Source organism: Choloepus didactylus, chromosome 19, assembly GCF_015220235.1.
Source record: "Choloepus didactylus isolate mChoDid1 chromosome 19, mChoDid1.pri, whole genome shotgun sequence".
NCBI lineage: Eukaryota > Metazoa > Chordata > Mammalia > Pilosa > Megalonychidae > Choloepus > Choloepus didactylus.
Window position 1 is genome coordinate 11,979,986 of NC_051325.1, and position 21,947 is coordinate 12,001,932.

Below are 21,947 nucleotides of genomic sequence, written 5' to 3' on the forward strand. Positions count from 1 at the left end.
TCCTTAGTCCTCAGGGGGGGCGTCCTGCACCTGCCACAGTTTTAGAGTCGTGTTCAGTGTCACTTCCTCCAGGAAGCTTTCCTGAGTCTCCCCAACAAAATCTGTACTCCGGTGTTAACTTCTCAGTGCAATCTTTGCCTTAGGACCCTTCTTACGATGTGTACTTAACTATTCACGGAGGCTGTTTTCTGTTTCATCTCTCTCCATCGCAGGGCCTAAGTCAGGGCTACACCCGGGTCGGGCACCATGTCAGCTGCTGAGGTGGTCCGTGGCCCACAGGGCTGTCTCAGGAGGACATGTCAGTGTAAACTGCATGGAGGAGGGACAGCAGGGGGAACACGGCCCTGTCCTGGGTTCCAGAGGAGGCAGATTTCCTCTGTGGACTTTCCAAGCTACAAGCCAACAGCTGAGAGTGTGCTTCTGGCTTTGTGACTACGTGCGGGTGCTTTGTGCTCCCAGATGAAGGGGGTGGCTGAGAAGAGAGAAGATAGGGCAGGCTCTGCAGGGATGCAGCGAGCCATGGCCCTGAAAAGAGACTAAATGTGGCCTCGAGTGGCGTGTATCCAAGGGGCTGCAGCCACAGTGCATTTGCTTTAACATGAAAATGACATTTTACGGACCAGGTAACACCAACTTTTCCAGAAAAGGTGCCTTGTCTGTAACTGTGGCCTCACATGCCCTGGAGCATGCCGACCAGCACGTGTACCCACTTTGGGGACATGTGTCCTTCAGAGGGTCTCATCCAACTTGGCTGCTGAGGTGGCTGGGGAGAGGGGATGGGCTGCTTTTCAAGGGGCAGCTGGCATTGCAATTTAAATTAGAATGGCTCGACTCAGAAAGACTTGGGTTCAAGTCCTGTCTGCACCAGCTGCTGCGTTGTTGGCTTTGACCAAGTTGTTTAATCTCTGCAAGCCTCAGCTTTTCCGTCCATAGAGTGGGTGGCACGGAGTGGAGCTTGTTGGCAGCTCTTGGGGGAATTTTTGGATCAGCCTCCCTGAAGGACTTATCCCATGACCTGGTACTTAGTAAATCCCTGATAAATGTTGGCAGTTTCAGATAGGGAGAAGCCCATGCAACCAGTAGCAGCCTTTTTGAATCCCGATGTGGTGGATAATGCCAGCAGGCAAGTACAGCAGGGTGGTAGGAGCACATGCATTTCCTTGTCATGTTTCTGATCCTGATTAAGAACAGCCGTCTGCCATTGCAGTTCAAAGGGAGAGAGCAAAGCTGGCAGTGGTGTGGTCTCCAACCTGCCATTTTTCTTTCTCCAGATCTCATGCTGGCAGAGTCAGAGTTCATAAAAAGGGATGTCTCTTGTGGCATAATATGAGGCCCATGAATTTCTCCTTTTTGTTCTGGAACTCCACCGTGTTTTTTCATATGCACCCCGCACCCCTTCACTCAGCCTTCAGTTGTTCCAGAAGCTGTGGGACCAATTCTGCAAGATGCAGATGTTCTGGGTTCCAAGCTGGTTAGCAGCAGGTTTACAGCAAAAGTTCAGGTGTTTGGGAAGGGAAAACCAGACCCACTCATTCTATATAGTACTTACAGACACCAACATTTAGACTCTTTGTAAGCAGAAAGTTTCATTTATTTATTTATTTAACTTGCTTAATGTAGTGACATATATGCAAACCAAAATTTCCCATTTAAACCACTTTCAAGAGTACAGTTCAGTGGTATTAACTGCATTCACCTTGTAGTGCTACCATCACCACCATCTATTACCCCAACTTTTCATCACCTCAAATAGAATCTCTGTACCTATTAAGCAATAACTCTTCATTCCCCCTCCCCACAAGCCCCTGGTAACTTGTAATCTACTCTCTGTCTCTATGAATTTGCTTATTCTATTTATTTCATATAAGTGAGATAGCGAAATATCTGTCCTTTTGTGTCTGGCTTATTTCACTCAACGTGATATCTTCAAGGTTCCCCCATGTTGCTGCGTGTATCAGAACTGCATTCCTTTTTGTGGCTGAATAATATTCCATTGAATGGATACACCACATTTAGTTTATCCATTCATCTGCTGATGAACACATGGGTTGTTTCCACCTTTTGGCTATTGCGAATAGAGTTTTGCCACAGTTTATTTTTGCAGTAGTCATTCTGCATTATTCAAATGAAATAGGGGAAAAGGGCCAAGTCTCAGACAGAGAGATATTTCGAGAGGCACAACACCTGTGCCACCAGGAGCATGTGGGCATGTGTGTATGAGGAACTGAACTCACATATGTGCAGCTCTCCCTTGGGCTGACTTTCCCCAGAAGAACACTCTGAGGCCAGGATTCCAGTGCAGGCAACGTAGTTGGAAGGTGATCCAAGGAGATCCTCATAGGACAGTTAGGACCTGAGTCAGGGAAAGATGCTAACAAAATGTCTGTTCTCAAGGCACTACCACTGTGGGCAGTTGGAGCTCAGTCCCTCTGGTGAACTGTGGGAGACAGTGTAGAACATAGGTAAGAATTGCACTTATCCACAAACTTCCTACCTGTCATTGTTTCTGGCTTGACCTGTGGCCCAGAAAGAAGCTTCAAGGAAGACACTCACTGGTGTTGGTAGCAATCACCTTCAGCTCGTAGAAGTTGCCAAGGAGATATGCATCTGCTACAAAGTACAGGTGGATGCATTATGCTTTAAGCTTGGCCCAGATGCCTCCTAGGCCTATGCAAAAATAAAATCAATAAAGATACAGTTTGCTCCTGCAAATGGAGCAATCAGCTGCCTGGGTCTCTCCTCCATCAATGATCAGCAGATTCACAACTTACTTTTCACTCCTGAGCCCATTGGATAGGTTACTCTGGTTTGGTAGCTAAAAGAAAACACATCCCAGTTTAACACGACATTGGAGAAATACCTTTACTTTGAGCCAAATCCTAATGAAGTACAAATTTTTTTCTGAAACCAGGGCTGCAAAATCAAGGTCAAAGAAACATTAGCAGGGTCATCGGAAGAGGAGAAGGGAGGCGCGATCTATCCTCTAGTTGTACTTCTCTGGGGCTGCTGCTGCAGGGTGTCTGCCCCTATGAGACCTCCCAGGTCCCCGGGACCCCCCAGCAAAGGGTCACAGATCAATGCGCTAACCCAGCTGTCACAAAGACTGTGAAAACTGCAGCTCACACCTGCCACTCCTGGATTTGGGTTTGCAGCCTCCCTGCTAGTAGCCTTTCTCCGGCCTATTCACTTCCCTTAACTCCCCACAACAATCTTTGGGCAAAACAATGCTTTTTTCTTATATTTTTCTACAATTTTTCTTTTTTACATACAGTACAATTAACTTTTTTTTTTCTTTTTTTTCTGTGCAGTTAACACACCTGGGAACCCTCCAGCACAACCAGGATACAGTCCAACTGCCTTTTAACACTTCCTCTATCTCTGACAAACATTTTTTCTCTCTTTATTTATTTTACTACATCTCAGAAAAATATATAAACTGGCTTAACAAACCTGAGCTTTTCCTGATCTTATCATTTGGGACACTGATGACGTTGGTATTTCATGAATAAAAATAAATTGATTGAAAAAATAATAAATGGAAATATAAAGTTTCATTCAGGTATGCAAAGTTATGAAGGTGGAGGGACAAATGACAGAATCGTAGGAAATGAATTTTTTTCACCTTGCTTGAGACCAAGATGGGTCTGCACAGAACTGCCTGTTTGTTTGTTTGGTTGGTTTGTTGGCTGGTTGGGGGGACAGGGTGGCATCTAGTGGAGGTGGGAAGCAGACGCATTACTCTCTGTGACAGAGGGAGTTTAATATTTCAGCGTCAAACAGCTTATCAACGCAGGCTTCTCTACACTCCCAGCTTCGGGTGCAGAGGCAGCCGGCGACATTCGGAACACAACGTGCTGCAGAGTCAGGCCAGGAACTGCCAAGGGCCACTGACAAGGGCTGCTTCACCAGAACCTGTCATGCAAAACCGGGTTTTTATGTGACTTGAAAAGCGTGACACTAACAGAAAGCATCATACGTTTTGTGAGTTATGGTTGGCTGTAAAATAGAATGGCAAGTTCTTTTCCTAGGGAAGACAAAATGTTTATTTTCTAATTCTTCGGTATTTGTTCCTTCTGGCATCTTAAATTCTAATTCCCATCTTCACCCCAGCCTTAGGTTTGCAGTTCTAATTTAGATAGAAAGAAAGCTCCAACGTTTCATTTTAATTGCCTTTGTTTAAAATAGCCTTAAAAGACTGAGTCACACCCCATCCGGCTGTGATATTAAAAAAAAAAAAAAAAAAATCCAGCTCCCAAAACTCCATTTGTGGTTGTTCTATTACTTGTAGGAAGTTTCTACAAAGTAAATTGAGGGAGCATTAGACCCAAGAGAGAGCAAGGCTGTGTTCAATCAGCTTTGCCACCACGGAGATCTTTCTTTGGTCTTGTGAAAGTCACTGCCTGGATGAGAATTTCACTTTTCTTCTGTGTAGAATGAGGGCTTTGGCCTAGATTAATTTTTAATGTCTTTTCAATTTCTAAAATGGCATGATCCTTTTTTACTCTCAACTTCTTTCTCCCTGCCTCCTTCTGTCCCTTCACTCCCTCTTCCTCACCCTTCTCTCCCTCCCTCCCCTCATTCCCCTTTCCTTTCTCCTTCCTTTTCTTCCTCCCTCCATTCCTTTCTCATAGGTATCATTTGTGGAGCACTTTCTTCACAGAAACCCCATTTAATCTTGAAGCTTATCCTGCAGAAGAGGTCTTATATGCCCTGGTTTTAAATGGGGAAGTCAAGGCTCCAAGAAGTGAAGTTGTGTGCTCTAAATCACTCAGCCCACAAGATGGAAATCTAGGGCCCATGCTCATATCCACTCTGCTTTACTGCCACCCTTTGCCTTTCAAAAACAAATATCCTCAAGGAAATGACATTCCTAGGCCTGGGACCCCAGCATCATTTATTTTTCTAAGGTATCTCAGGCAACTAATATACTTCTGGCTTAGAATGAACTCCCCGGGAGTAATCCCCACCTGTGGGGAAATTCTCTCAGCAAGTTCACATGGCTCTGTGCGAAAACCCCCTGTCTGCAAACCCTCCCCAAGGGACAGCTCTCCAGATGCTCAGGCGACTAAAGAGTCACCAGGAGTGGCTGGTACTCTGAAGCCTGCCACTGAAAGGGTTTCTTCAGCTTTGAAACGAGGTAAAGAGAAAGAATCATTTCACAAATGCAAAACATTCATCTGGGACAGAATATTCATTCCCCAGTATACAGTTTCAGGGGCTACCAGATAACGTGAGATTCGTCCATGCTGCTGGTTTAATGGTAATCCATTCATTCTCAACGTGGTGTAGTGTTCTAGTGTATGAACGTACATCTCTATTCTATTGCTGTTGGATATTTAGGTGGCTTCAGTTTGGACCTAATACAAATAGTGCTGCTCTGAGCATTCTTGCATATGTCTTCTAGTGAATGTTTGCACAGATTTCTGAGAGGAATATACCTGGGACTGGAATTGTTATGTCAGAGTATGCCTATATTCAGCTTAAGTAGATACTGTCAAAGAAGTTTCCAAAGTAGCTAAATCAATTTACACTCCTCCCAGTAATGTGCTGGAGTTCTCGGGGGTCCTTTAACCGACTGCTCAGCCTTAAGCATTTCCTCCCTCTGTAGACCTGTCTAGACTCTCTGATCAACTCCCTCCTCTCCTGCTTCCTCATTCCTGGGTTCTCCTCGTACCCCAATGTGTCCTGGTTTTCTAAGTCCAAACTTTTTTCCCCATGTTTCTTTGATTTGCTAATTGTCTTAGTCCCAGGATGACTTTTTTCTTTGAATCATAGTTTGCGTATTTTACTAAGGTGGAAACTAAGGTCCAGAAGGCTAACTAACTTGTCCTGCCTCACACATCCTTTAGCTAGTGGAGTTGGGGTTTGAACATCGGCCTGTCTTGTTCTGGAATTCATGCCCTTTCCTCTAAATAGTCACTGATATTCAAAAGGATTTGAGGGAAGATTCACTAAAATAAAAAGGATGCTATTCAAAGAGAATACATATAAAATCTTTTATTTTGTTTAAAAAAAATAAAACACAGTCATAAAGTACCAGGCAGGGAAGACTTTAAGTAGACAACACACTAAATAAAAAAAAAAAAAAACCACATTAATCCATGGCTCACTGCACTGGATTGAATTAAGTGGTCCCCAAAATTCATGTCCACCCAGAACCTCAGAATGTGACCTCGTTTGGAAATAGGGTCTTTGCAGAAGTAATTAGTTAAGATGAGGTCATGCTGGGTCTCCTCCTTAAGAGGAAAGAAAACACAGACACACACACAGAGAAGGCCATGTGAAGACAGCAGTAGAGGCTGGAGCCAGAAGCTGGAAGAGGCCAGCAAGGGCTCTTCCCTTTAGACAGAGCATGGCCCTGCCGATGCCTTGGTTTCAGACATCTGCCCTCCATACCATGGGAGAATACATTTCTATTGTTTCAAGTGACACTGTTTGTAGTAGTGTGTCACAGCAGCCTCAGAAAATGAATTTGAAAAATTAGTCTTGCCATCTCAGCCAATTTTATCAGAAGTACATTCAGTAAACTATATTTCTCTCCTGAAATGTATGGAGTAATGATTTAGCATGCAAGATCTGCTGCCACAAGATTTATTTCCAACAGGTGTCATTTAGTGGATCTTGGGCAAGAGTGTCTCCTTTCTGAGCCCCAGGTTGCTAATCTGTAGAACTGGAATAATCATAGTTCCTAACTTGCAGGATTTTGCGAGGATTAAAGAATGAAATATTTAGCACAATGCACAGCACATAGTTCCCAATGTATTTTTGCTAATGCTGCTATTCCATTGGAGTTCTGAATATAGTTCCAATGTCCGCACATTAAGAGCTAAGAACAGCCCAAGCTACTTCTGAGGGAAGGTAAGGGGAGTTTGGCATCTGGAATCCACCCCAATGGCTCTAAGTAGCAGAACAAAGACTGGTAAGTTAAAGGATAGTGGAGAAGAATGGTCCTTCTCATTTTATGCTTTCCATCATCAAGCAAATATTTCTTGAGGGTCCAATGCATGCCAGGCATGTTCTAGGAACAGTGGACAAAATGTGAATGTCTTGGTGCTGCCCTCAAGGGACTTACATTCTAGGCAAGGAGACAGACACAGAACAGCTAAGCAGACAAAACAAATAGAAAGATAGTAAATCATAAGTGTCATGAAAGAGCCAACAGGCTGAGACTTAGAATAATGAAGGGGTGGACTGTATTAGGCAGTGGAGTCATGGAAGGCCATTTTGAAGAGGTTGCATTTAATCAGACACTTGAGGCTGAAATATGGGCAGAAAGCATTCCTGGTAGTTGTAACAGCACATGCAAAGTCTCTGAGTGGTAGATTGGGCTGTTGAGGAAGCTGAGAGAAGAACATGCACAGGGAGCAAGGCCTGAGAGTGGGGTCAGATGGGATGGGAAGATGTGAGAGTGCCCATGCTGCAGTGGAGAGTTTGGATTTTATTTTTAGTGCAATGGAAAGGCATTGAATGGGTTTAAGTGGAGGCTGATGTGAACTGGTTGACACTCTAACTCATGTACAGATAGGATTTGGAGGAGGCTATAGCAGCAGCCTGTGGAGACTTGCCCTAAAGGTAACAGTGGCCTGGATAAGGTGTTGGCAATGGGGAGGGCAGATAAATTTGAGATGTGTTTTGGAAAGTGAACTGACATGAAAAATCATGTTTTCAAACCATGACTTGGGCCCACTAAAATCACAGAGCTTCGTGCCTGTGCTATTAAAAGGATGGGTTATCATTTGGCAAGAGTGTTGTTTAGTCAAAAGTTAAAGCCAAACTGTCTTAGAATTTTTCTATTTTGAGTTTAGGATTATTGAATACTGGAAATTCTATATTAATTTCTCATTTGTAATAATTATAAAAAAAATTTTAATGTTGAAGACATTAGGAGGAACAGTATATTAAATCATCATATAGAGATGTTTTAAGACTGATTAATCAGACTAAGCTAATATGATACCTCACAGATCTGCCTAGAAAAAGGACTGGGGTGGGGGATTCAATCCATGAAGTCTCCAGAACTTCTGTGGGTTACCAAACACCTCAAAAAGGGGTACACAAAATAGAGAATGATGATTTGCAGAAACTTCATGAGACCCTCCATCTTGCCCAGGCAAGCTCTGTCCTGACCTTAGAGTTCATCTTTCATGGTTGGTTTCCTTTTGTTGAAGTGGATTTTTTTGGGGGGGGCTCTAAGCTCTTAATCATTAATGAATACTGCCTTCAGATATTGTCAAGTTCTGGGGAGTAGATAAATGCTACTTATTTTCAAAACTTCTATGAAAGTCACTTTTGATCATTCTCTCATCCTTGAGTCAGAAATAGAAGGGCCTAGATCACCTAAGGGCAGACCTGACTGCACAGGAGAATCCCTTGGGGATCATCTAAGAAAACCTATTCCTGGGCATCACTTCTGGGAATAGTGTTGGTGGAAACTAGGCACCTTCAGTAGTTTTAAAGAGATCCCCCAGGAGATCCTAATGTAGTCAAGGTTGAGAAAAGTCAGGATTGAAAATGTCCCACAATATCATTTTATTTTGATGTCTTTCTCTTCCAAAAATCATAGGTATTTATGTGAAAAATGACACATATATTAAGGACAATACAAGACTCATAAAATGAAGAACTTGTGTGAAAGGGGGAAGGGCAGAGACCTGCCCCATTCCACTGGCTGGGTAAAGGGGTTGTGGGTTAACATCAGATGGTGAATTGCTATCCTCTCTCCTGATGAACTCAGAGTCACCGCCCAGTGGCTGGATGAGAAGAAGGGGTGCCCATACCGACGTCCCATTCACCGTTCTTCCGGGAAGTCCCCACCCTGCATTTTCAGTCTGCTCCTTATTTGCCATCTTAAAATTTTCCATCTCAGTTTCTGGTCAACAGATTCCCTAACTTCAGCTCTTCTCAGATGAGGATGGTCTTGAAGAAGAAAAATACCTACCTGAGTTTGGAAAACATTTCCCTGGAACCCACACACAGGGTGTGTATAGTCTGAAGCACATAGCTGACCCCTTTGTCAGTACAAGGCTTCCTTCCAACGGTGCCCTGTTTGGCTCACGGTCAGAATGGCTTCAACTTATGAGAAATCTCTACGACTTACAGAGCCGAAAACTTGGACGTTTATTGTGCACATTAACAGGACTTATTCCACAGGCTCGTAATAAATCTTCATAACCACATATGGCTGAGTTATAAATATCAGCTGGATAGAGCAGTAAAAGCAAGGCATAGGGAAAGGTTTGCCCAGTTTGGAAGCACTTTAGGCTTTATTAATTTACTTGTTCTATCAAACTGTACCATTTCAGATGGTGGAGCAAAGTTAATTCACTATGGATATAAAGTGGAAAAAAGTAATAAAATACTAAAATCACTTCAAGAAAAATAGGGCAACAATTAGTTCGCTGAGTTCATGCATGTTAAAGGGCAGTTTTCTTAAGACAAAACAAGACAAACTAAAACACAATAAATTCCCCATGAATAATCTCTTCATTCTGGGTGGAGGGGGAGAGAGAAAGGGGTGGGGTTCCTTTCTATTTGTTGCTATCTCCCTCTTGAAGCCAGTGAGAGACTGAGCTGGAACTTCATCCACTTTGAAATGTAGAAAACGCAAGGAATTAAAAACGCTAAGTAACATTAAGGGCATCCCTGATTTTCTAAAAACCTGTGTTCCTGGGCAGGGCTGGCAAGCAGAATGCTGAGCAGAGTCTGTTCAGCCTTCATGGGGTAAAGTCACTTTTTTTCTCCTGTGGTCCCCCCATCTCAGCATCTGCTTATGTCTGTTTACCTGTGAAAGCATAAAGCTACATTTCGGCTCCAGAGCTACACACTAGACTCCAAAACCAAAAAGTCCAGTTTATTCTTTAAATATTGTTTTGAAGTATTTATAATTTCTAAAATTGTTTAATTATTGCTTTCTTTTGAGACGGAAGTGACAGTTGTTTGAATCCACGTCTTTCCGTGGCAATCCTGCTTCCCTTCCAAATCATTTCAAAATGACAACATAAAATGTCATGTTAATGAGAATAGATTTCATGTCAGGAATCTTTTAGGGAATTGGGAGAAAAAAAAATTCTCAAACACCAAGAGATCCAAACTTTAATCAACCGGTTATTGTTTGAAATTACTAGTCTACTTTCACTTTCTAAAATTCTCTTATTGGCAAGTTATAAAGGTAGGTATTTCTCATGTTTGACTGTTTATTTGCAAGAGCATTAAGCAGTCCCAAAGAACGTTCCTCAGATTTCTTAACTTTAATTCTTAGGCGTATGGTTACTTGCTTCCATAGGGCATATGTGCAGCTCAGAGTTGAAGACTCCAGAGTTTGGAAACAAGCAGAATTTAAAATACAGCTTTGAGAGCCAAACCCACAGAATTTCTTGGTTACAAAGATTACATTAACCTTAGATTTTATGTGTGTAGAAGATAACCTCTCTCTTCTTTTTTGGCTGTTTACATTTAACAATTCATTTATTAATTAGATAAGGATAGGGTACATTTAAAAAGTATTTGAGTCTCCAATATTATGTTGTCCATAAAGTGAATAATTGCTCAGAATCATAAAAAAAAAGAACTTGGAGTACATATATTCAGGCCTAGTGTATTTTGGTAGCTGCATAAATGTTTATGTTATAAAGAATCTAAAAGGAAATGTTTTCTCAAAAATAAAAATTTTTAGGTAAATTTTAAGGAAAGTGTTGCTTGGTTTGCTTCTCCCAGACAAAGGAATAAAATTATTTTATTGTCATTTGGGTTACTATAGTGTTTTTAGACTAAATTTTACTGAATAGTTAAAATCTAAAAATATATGTACTATGAAATATGTGTAGTGATTTAGGAGAAAAATAGACTTTATCAGGGTTAGGTATATGCTAGAGTATGCTTATTTTCTACATAGAGAAGAGGAACAATTAATACTGAAATAGAAGAGGATTTTAGAGGGGTGGTTTTGGCCACAGTGCACTTTCTGAGAAGCTTCTTTTACATTAAAATTAAACTAATCATCCAAATACTATCTTGTGAGTCTTTTTGAAGTGGTGGTGATTCTGTTATTATAATCAAGAAAATTGGCCACTATTTCATATGGAAGGAGCTTACATATTTCAGGATATAAAGGAAAACATTAACAAAAATAAGTTACATTACCATGAATTACTTAGTTATAGCTCACAAACATTGTTACAAAGCGTGCGTTTAGAAAACACTATGCCTAAACTTTGAGACAAGTCTTACTCTGTTGTTAGGTACATAAAATTATTATAAGACAATATTATAAGACAAAATTATTAAAGACAACCCCTCTGTCTTTAATCTCCCTGCACTTGTGGACACTTATCATATAATTCCCACATTTATTCACCGGAAGTCGGAGCAAAGGTCTGTCATGACACATCATCTAAACATCAAACCTGCTGGAGATTTTCCACATAAACTTTGGTGGAAATCACAATTATGATGAATGATAATGACTCATATTATAAATTATGCTTATGCTTTACTCCTATATTTATGTTGTCAAAAGTTGACTCTATCATTTAATCTTCAAGTCAGAACATTATTTTTGAAATAATCTAATTACAGTTTCAATTGGTAGCCTTCCTTAGAAGTTCGATGACTATAATGTACCACCTCATCACGTTTCAGACCACTTCCACACTGTTGTCTTGCCAGTTTCCAAATAGACATAAGCTCAAAGCCTCAAACAGCCGGGCTGCAAGCGAGCAAAGTTGTGGTGTTCAGACGTCTGATCGAGGGCTGCGCGGTTTCAAAGCCTGCAGAGAATGAGCTAATACCCACACTTCACAGATCTCTACAATAATTAGACTCCAAATTGTTGGTTTAGAAAGAAAACTCTTCCCTAAATTGCAGTTTCCTAGCAAGGCTGGCTTAGTTGTACTCTTTAAGAGCTGTAATAGCATAGAGGAGTTTTTACGTAACATTAGACGACTTTCTTTTCACTACCAGATAGAATTGAAAGCAAGCCTGATTTTCCTCCCTGCATCTCAGAGTTGGTGGCATTTAGCTTTTTGGAAATCTCTGCTGGCACTTAGGTCGTCAATGAGATTCAACTGTTCCACACACAGGAATTTCCTTCAAAGCCTTGGTCAGGCAAATCTTTGTCGTTTGCGCTCCACGTAGGAGCTCCACATCAAGACATTTTGGAAACCCTTTGGCTAAATTCACATCCTACTTTGATGTCTCACCTCAAATAAGAAAGCACACTGCAGATTTGTTCTGTGTAGCAGTTATATTAAAGAAAGAGAATGGCACTTTATTTCTCGAGAGGAGAAATTGCACTTATCTACCCTGAGGAGAAATCCAGCACCCCTCTGCTCGTTTTACTGTAATCCATACATCAATTTTGTAGACTTAGGCTATTTTTGGCTCCTGAGAAATAAAACCTAAATGTCCAGAATCAGGCCTCCAGCAAGGGCACAGAAATACTGGCTAAATGATTTAGGGCAAAACTTTGAACATGTTTTCAACTCAATCTCAAAATGAATTGGGGGTGATTCTGCAAGTTCAGATACTGGAACAGCCAGTTTTATAGACAATCCAAGACCGGACTTTAGCCCTCAGTGTCAGTTATTTATTTTTATTCTTGAGTGAAGAATGTTTATATTAATTTCTATACCTCACTGCATAAGTACTCCCCTCTCAAAGGCAGCTCAGTTGGGGAGAAACTCCTAAAGGTAGCCCTGGTAAAAAACACATGTGCTAAAAATAAGCAGACCTTTCAGCACACATCCTCGGGAGCCAATTCAATCTTAAACACACTCTTCCTACTCTTCTTCATATCCCAAGGCTTGCAATTGGGGGACGGGGTGTGGTGAGGGCTAAAGACAGTGGGAACAAGAAAAATTGAAGAAAGAAGGGAAATGAGTATGTGTGCTAGAAGAGAGATGAGAAATTGCATACATGGGAAACTCAGTTTCATGGAGAGGTCCTCAAGGAAATCTTTGGGGTACCATTGATTTGCAGGGGCTCTATCATGTTTATAATTGCATCTTCAGAGCCTACACCAAAGGGTCAGGTCCATAAGCGGCAGTAAATATATATTTATGAGTTGAAATGAATTGACAACCAGCCAAGTGAATATTCCTATCTGTTTATTAATCCATCTGCCCATCCTCTTAAAAATATTTAGTGCATCCCAATCCATGTCAAATCTGTGGCTTATAGATGATCATGGAAATAAAAGGCACAGTCCTCGTCCCTAAAGCAATTCTTCTGGGAGGTGAAGGTGGATGAGGGACTAGTGATCAAATGTCAATGTCAATTGGCACCCAGAGAAGTCTAGAGACTTAAAGAGAATACCTGCAGAGGTAATGTGACAGAGTCTGGGGGACGCCTCAGGGTCAGTTGGCAGAAATAGTGAAGCAGTTCATGCAGGTGGAAACACAGAGGCACTAGGGAGGGTATTCAGGGAATCAGAAATGTTTGGGGCTGGAATGGCATCCTGCCTTCTCCACCCATCAGCCTCCCACTCTTCCTCCCAGCCCCATGTCAGATACCAACCTGTCCATGACATGTTCTCCCACCGTTCACAAAGGTAGTCCTGAAAGGTTAACAGAACACTAGGATGCTGGTTCTCAAACTTGGCCACCCACTGAAACTACCTGCAGAGCTTGAAAAATGCGGATGTCTGGGCACCACCCCCAGAAATTTTAATTTAACTGTTTGGGGTGTGGCTGGGCATTGGAGTATTTAAAAGCTCCCAATAACTCTAATGCACAGGAAAGTTTGAGAACTCTAACCTAAGGGAAGAAAGCTATTTTCACCTGTGCCAAAGTCACTGATTGCTTATTCTCCTCCTCTCATTCTTCCTACATTTTCCATGGAAAACAGGAAAGCTTATCATTTCTATCCCTTTTGAGGGTATGCCAAAAAACTTTATAAAAGGTAAGAGTGCTTAAACTAACTTTGTGTATAGGGGGTGGGGGGTGGGGGTGGATTTCTGCCTAAATAGTTTGCTGCTCAATCTTTTATCTCCCAAGACCAGAGCTTTGGATGTCTATTCTCTGGGGATGGGGAATCTAAACAGCTGTTTTCAAATCATTTATAAAGTGAGATGCAGGTGTTTTGTCAATGGGTCTTAAAATATAAATCCAGAGCTTGGAATTGGCATCCAACTCCCACCAGAAAACAAAAGCATTTGCTTGGTCAACTAATGAGCAGTCCACCTTGACCAGCTTCTTCCAGAGAGTTCCTGAAGCACAAAATTCATAGGCAGGATTCTGGAGACCTTGGCAGTCTTTGAGTTGATGGGGCCCAGCCTGGCTGCCTGCCACAGTGCTATATCAGCTGAGGTCTAGAGAGGCTGGCTGCCAGTTACACCGCTGTGTAGACAGAATATAGCTGATGTGTTCAATAGAAAGTTATGTTTGGAAACACCCTGCCCCGTTTTGACTGCCAAGCATGTGGACCCAGCTCGATCCATCCTGGGCGCGAGAGGAAACTCACCTTCTGGAACACAGGTGCTGTCTGGCCACCTGCTCCCTGCCCGGGGTTCCACGGATGGCAGGACACACATTTTGCAAACTGGAAGCTCCTCTATCTGGTGTTGAAAGATCCCATTCGGAAGCACGTTAACTCCACACCTACTTTCCTTACAGTATTTAGGGCACAATTCCATGACCACCTACTGACTGAGGTTTCTCAGCCACACAGCAGGATACAAAAGTCACATAAGACACGAATTCGCATGGTGCGAAAAGAAAAGTTGGGAAAAAGAGCCCAGGGTGCTAGGAGTTACAAACACATGTTTTGCAGGAAAAGGGATTTTTGATATGCTGAGAGACAAGTGCTGAGGAAACTGACATTCCTGTTTTATTTTCCTTCTAAGCAGCGATCACTGTTTTCTTTGCACTTCGCTGTTTACAGAATTCCACAAGCCCCTCAGATTTAACTCGGACAGACTTCAGCTGAGACTGAGTGAAATGGCAGCAGTTAATGGCACTAAATGTTTTCAAATATACCATTAATATTAAAATGTTCAGCAAAGTGCTTTCAATAACATTGATATTAAATCCATTCTTACCCTCAAATCCAGACGCCCTCAACAATTCTCGTTTATCCATAGTAAAGAAGGAAAAGCTCAACCCGTTCTCCATGCAGAGTCTTTTCTTTGGTTCAAGGTCTGCAACGTCCAGCCCCAAACAGATGTTCTGTAGGCTCAGGAGCCAGAGACTGGAAGGGGGGCTGCTGAACCAGGAGGGCCCCTGACCCTGCGGCCAGCCAGGGCCCCTCTCTGCTCTCCCCGGCAGACCCCCCCACCCTTCTCCCAGGACTGCAGCCTGCCCTCAGAGGAAAAGAACTTGTGTCTCTTAATCCACACCACACCTGCCTACAACTTGGAAATTTAAATGAGAGGCTTAAAAAAAAGAAGAGAATGGTTTCTGGATAATTTAAAATAGAGAAGCAAGTAGGAGAAATGACTTTCTGCAGGTCCAGAAAAATAAAACATAAAAATCTGCTTGCTGGCAGTCAAAGAGCTGAAATATTTTGAGATTTGTATTTACATTAACACATTGTTTTTTTTTTACTTAGAAAAATGAGGTAATGCATTTAGACATGGAAAAGAATAAAATTAGTAAAAATGAAATCAAATGACCTACAATACTTCCTCTCATGCAATTACTGTTATCTTTTTGATAGCTTTACTTCAATATGTGGACATAAAAGCAAAAATTGTTACCATAGAGTATATGCAATTTCAAATCTAGCTTCTATTCAAATCTAGCTTGTTTCTCCTTTTCTAATTAAAAATGTAGTCTTTTTTTAGCATATGAAACAATTCAGAAAGAAAATATCAAAAGCAAGAATCCTCTGTAATGCCAGCTCTTCCTATAAACTTCGTTGAAAGTATTGTACATTTCTGTCAATTATTTTTCTATTTCCCAGTTATACATATACTCTTAAATTTTTGTCCTGAGTTTCCTGTGCCATTAAATGTCATTTGAAAATACTATGTTAATAATGATATCACGTGTCATAGTGATGCATCAGAATGGGTTAAACCTTCCTTTTAAGCTTCCTCCAGGTAGAGTATTTCACATCTTTTGTGATTATAAAGCTTTCTACTGGGAAGAACTTTTAATCCTCAGCTTCATTCTGATGCTTTTTCTTGGAATAAAGTCCTTGAAGGGGAATAAGGGAATCACTGGGCAAGAATATTCACCAGCTTGATATACATTATTAAGATCCTTTCACTGAATATGAGCACTTGCTGCATTAAACAGACACATTTTTATTGCAATTTTTAAATTTGATAAATATATTTGTGACACTTTGGGCAGTCAAATCTTCCTGTTACTTTTCCTGGGATTTCTTTGGCGTTTAGTAAGTCCTTCCCCGACATGAGAGTAACCAGCCTTTCATGTCCTTTGCTGTTTTTTGATTTTTTTAAATGTTAGTCTTAATTATTTTTCCCTTTTAACTCCCTATCCAGGTGGAATTTATTTAAGTAGGTCACATGAGGTGAAGATGTTTTGTTATACTTTTCCAAAATAGGTAATTAATTGGTCAGCTCCAGTCTTTGAATGATCCGGTATTCCTTGATTGGTGGGAGCTTTGTGAATGCACTTAACCCAGAGCTCCCTTTTCTGGATCCATCAACCCGAGAGCATAGTTGCTGAGCAGGTGGGCACTGAAAACAGACAGGACTGGGCTCAAATCCGTCACGAACTTGCGACGTTGCATGATTTTGTGAAAGTACTCAAAGTCTCTGTTCTCTGTGAAAAGGAAGGGATTACAGTCCTTACTGTACATGGTACAACACAAGTTGGCTGCAAAGCCATATTGTTACTATCATTACAACTGTTACATTTAATAGCTGCTGGGATGAATCACAGTGTTCTTTTTCCTCCCCTCCCCTCTCCTTTCCTTTCCTTTCCTTTTTCTTCGTGTCATTTGCTTTCCTTTTTTTCCCTTCCCTTTCTTTTCTTTTTTTTAAAGTCCCTGCTATTTTTGCCCAGTTATCCTTCCAGAAAATTTAAGTCTCCTTGGCATTTTCAAACGAAATTCCATCAAGATTTTGATAGGTTTATTAAACGGTTGCATTCATTCGAGAAAAACTGACATCATATCCTCTGTAACACACGATGTGTCTTTCTGATTACAAACATTTTATGATCTTCAGTAAAATTTTGTGTTGTGAATGTTCTGCTTTTGCACACTTATTCTTAAAGTTATTCCTTAGTAATTTTTTTGTGCTTTTTGTTTTGTTTTGCTTTCCGAATAACTTATTTGCATTTCCTCAGAAAGCATTTAATTTTGGTATATTTATGTTACATTTAACAACATCACCCTATTTTATTAATAATTCTAAAATTTTTAACTGACATTTCAGGCTTTCTAAAAATTTTGTTATATCCTCTGCAAAGAATGATAGCTGTGCCTTCCCTTCTCCGCAGTCCATACCTCGTCTCTGCAACAGGATCCTACAGAATCATCTACAATGTCCAGAACAGTGAACCCAACAGTGTTAGGAGGCAGTCTGGGTAGTGAGGGTCAGAACCAAAATGCCCTTTCCATCACTGCCATGTGCTTGCTGAGTGACTTCACATTAGCTTTCCCCTGACTCAGTTTCTTCTGCTGCTTAATGCAAATAATCACTCAGTGCTGAGTCACTGATTAATCCTTCTTGTAATTCATGACTGCATCTGTCTACAGCTTCTCTCCTTCCTTCTCACTTTTACCCACTAGGCATTTTTCTTCCATCTGGACTTCTTCCCTGTCTTGTTTCACAGCTACCACCTCACGTAGCCCTTCTTTTCATCTCCCATTTCCACCTCGACAAAGGACTTCCACATGGTTGGCCTGCGAGTCTCCTGCAGATTTGCTTCAAGCCTAGAGAATTGAGAAGAGTCGAAATCTCCTTGTGGCTCGGGAAATTCAGAAGTGTGACATCTTGAAGAGACCTTCAATCCAAGAAACACTGGAAGGGCATAGTCTGCCTTCAGACCCAAAGATTTTAGGGAAACTCATTTAGATAGTAGAGGATTTTCTGTCCTTATATGGCCACACCACATAAAGACTAATTACTGCATCATTCACAGGTATCTCTCCTCTTTCCCCTTTTCTACGAATTTCACCCTAGAAATAAGATACATTGGAATTTAGTTGAGCACTTTTGTTTTGGCCCGTGGCCACAGCCATCATCTTCATTGTTTATCTTTGCGATTCTCCTCTCAAGGGACAAGAGCTATGCAGAGATCTGCTGTGAGATTAATTCAACCCTGATCTCGTTTTTCTTAAATTCAGCAGTTCCTCAAGGGTGTGTCAATCCATCAATCAAGAATATGAGAAAGTGAGATGACAGCGAATTGAATGAAGCTGAGATGGATAGAATAATATCCCTATTACCAGGCTTTATGCTTGAGCCTGAAAGTACAGAAAGTACAGTGGATGAAAAGGCTGCAAAGCTATAGTAACCCCTCTGGAGAGGAATTGGTTCAGAGTAGGGAATGGATGGTGGAAGTGAGAGACGAGGGAGTGAGATGGACATAGATACAGAGTCCTTGGTGCCAAGTGAGGGATTCTGACCAAAATCCCAAAGGCAGTTCAGGGCAGTGATTTTTTAAGTGGTTGAAACTGGACTTCCTGGTTCCATGGCTTACTTTTCTGTGCCTCAGTTTCCAAATGGAGATCTTCAGAGGATGTTTGGGTTATTATAAGAATTAAATGAGTGAATCTGCATTCCATGCTAAGGACACTGCCTGATGCAGGGTAAGGGCGATATTAGGGTTTGCTGAGGACTTCCAATGAGGCAATCTGAAACTAAAGGGAGCATGCATGCTGGGCAGAGCTGGACAGGATTTGAGTCTTCTATTGTGCGGAGGTGGTAGTAAGGAGGATATGGGGATCTGGGTAATTGCTGCAGGAGTGAGGTGATGCCATAATTTCTGCTTTACCCAAGAGCAAGTGGTGAGTCAGGGGCATAGAGACACACAGATAGTTGGACAAAGAGGAGCCCATGGGATGGCCAGGTCCATGGCTTGTTTGCCAGGCCCACGGGTACATCTCCAAAACAAACAGAAAAGACCCCGCTGCTGGCAGTGCTTGCTGTTCCCACAGCAAGATGAAAAGAGCAAACAGAAGGTAGAAGAGCTGAGAGAATAAATGTCATGGCGAAACACTTTTCTTAACTTTGTTCTCCAATTGTGGGATTCCAAAAGAAATATACACAAAAGGGGAATATTCCACTAAATGTGGATGAATGTGATTCGTATGGAACAAGCTATGGGAAAATGAATCTCCCTTTACTGACTCAAAATATATTCTATTTATTCAACAATGATTTCAGCATGAAGTAAATTGCAATTTTACAGTTTTTGAGGAGACAATAAAATTCACCATATTAAGCTCTGAATCAAATTTTCTCTCTACTTTGACACATTCTAGCTGCCATCTGCCTGGCTATCATGCTAATGTTTCACTTTCTATGTTTGGGCTGGGATATTGTGAATTTTCCTCCCAGTGAGAAAATAATCAAGGAGACGTCAACTGGGGATATTGAGAATTTGTAAAATCAACTCACAATAAGGGTCAAAGTTTCCCTCATATTGCCACTCATTCTCTTAAATATTTTGCCTGATAAATATTGTCAGCAATTCTGACTGCTTTCAGAATTGTCTATTTTTTAAACTTCTGATTGCTGTGTATGAAATTTGTAAAATTTTCAATGCTATTTGCTCATATCTTGCCTTCAGTTATTTTTTTAAATAATAATTTTGGTGTGGGGGGTGGATTAAAATATTGCCAAAATACGAACAAAGCATAACTGGAAGTTACAGAGAATTTCAGTGCATGGTAAGGACAGGTTTAAATATATCTAAAATGAATTGATTCAGTTAGCTTATTCACCCTGACTCAGACTATCTATATTTAGGAAAAAAAGCCTACTTTTAACCATTTTGAACCTTGTCAAAGTGTGTTTATGGATTTCTCTATAAGAAAAGTAGTATTTTTACAGGCAAATTTTTCTTCTTTAAAAAAACCCAAAATGATGAGTTTAAATTGAGCTTGAAATCTAGCCTCGAGTTAAATATTACCCCAGTGAGCAATTCTAGGTACATTTCCTTCCCTGGCACAATGAACGAATCTTGAGAAGTCAGAGAGCTAGCAGGGCTCTTTGGAGAAAATCCTTAAAACTCCCCAGGAAAGGCCAGAATTGATTGTTTGCCCCTTTTGTTTATTCCATCTTTTAAAAGATCATTTCCCTTCCAAAACTTAAAGCAGAGCAGTTCATAGCAGGGGTTAGAGAAAGTGTACTTTATACTTTGAAATGTTGCAAACTCCTTATGTGATCCAAAATTCTAACTTTACCTTTTGGATTTTAATAGGAACTGCAACTGCTAATTTGCCTGATCAGGTGGTTTGTGGAAATGTGAATTCCTGGGAACCATCTTTGGCATTTCTTTTCCCGGGATTCTATCCTCGTGAATCAATGCAGACAGAATATCCACTGTGGCGGTCTTTCCACACTCTTCTATCTTGGGGTTTCAGGTTGGGGGCTGTTGGTGAGAAAACGTGGAGATCAGGAACATTTGAATTCAGTAGCATAAAAAAATATTTGGAAACTAAACAGATGAATTAGGCTAAAAAATAAAAAAACTGATATTGAGGCATATAGTTTTTCCCCTAATCATCTGTTCTTCAATTAAATTCAACTCAACCTCTATTCCCTACCCCTACAATTTGCCCACATTTGTACAGTGTTTACAGAAATGCTGTATGCCCAGGAACTTCCAAAACTTATTTGACCATACAACCCCCTTCTGCTTTCTCCTCCTCTAAACATTGTCATCCTTCTCTTCCCCCTCCTTCTTCTTTAACTCTACTTGATTTCCACATTATCTCTTCCTGCTCAAGATACTGTTTTTCCATGGAACATAAGATGAGATGATCTGAGGCAACTAATCTAGTAAAATATCCTATTTGTAAAGTAGTGGCTGTTTTAATTAATAGAAATTAATCAACCACAAATATTAATTAATTATAATTAATAATTAATATTAATTAATTGTAATTGATTAATTACAAATATCCTATTTGTAAAGTAGTGACTGTTTTAATTAATAGAAAAACAAAATAGCCTCATTAGAGAAGCTTAATTTAGAAGACATTAATAAAAAAACATCAATAACACTTTGAATTAATAAAGGTTCATCTCTTCAAAGAATTTGATCATCTGATGTGTTTACGTTTTTTTGTTCTACTCTCAAAAAAAAAGTGTGGAACATTTATTACAAGCCATGTGTTACAAGGAGAAAATCTGAGTCCAATAGGTGGTGGGATATTTTTCCAAGCTGGAGCAGTACAACTGAGTCCAAAATCCTAGGTTCTCACCATCTAGCCACTTTATTAACCATGATACATGGCGACAATTGTAATGATATAACCTGCATGTAATAAATTTAGAGGTTACAAAATGAGCTTTTGCATACAATTGTTTTAAAAAGTGTTTCAGATCTGTACTAACCAGGAATAGGACCTACTAAGGAGAAACCACAGAGATATCTAAAGAGTTGTTCATATGAAAATTAAGACCATTAGCCCCAAATCTTATTTATCACACTATATTTGAACCATAAAAGGTCTTCTTGATCCTGTTGGGTTTGTCCCAAGGATAAGTTTGTTGCCCAAAAGTTGGCAGCAGGCTTTTCATCTTATTGTTTTTATTCAGCTGGGAAATGGTGGTGACTCTTTCCATGGCTTTCCTCCTCTCTCTTCCAAAGGCTAAGGAAAACATAAACTCCCTCTGTCTCTTCTACCTTCAGCCAAACAGACACACAGATTCGAACTTCCAAACAGTGACTCTACCAGTCCCATCTCCTGTGCAGTTTTGTAGCAAAGAGGGTCTGGGACAATGATAACTGGTTATAAAGAATATATAAGTAAAACAAAACAAAACCAAAGGAAATCAAAAACAGCAACCCTGAAGGCATGAA

At 40.7% G+C, this 21,947-nt stretch overlaps 1 protein-coding gene across 3 annotated transcripts in view; it reads left to right on the top strand.

Annotated features, from left to right (window-relative positions):
• The window catches only part of LOC119515882 (14-3-3 protein beta/alpha-like), a 159,276-nt gene that overhangs the window by 127,058 nt on the left and 10,271 nt on the right, over nt 1–21,947 (top strand). The window lies entirely within an intron of this gene.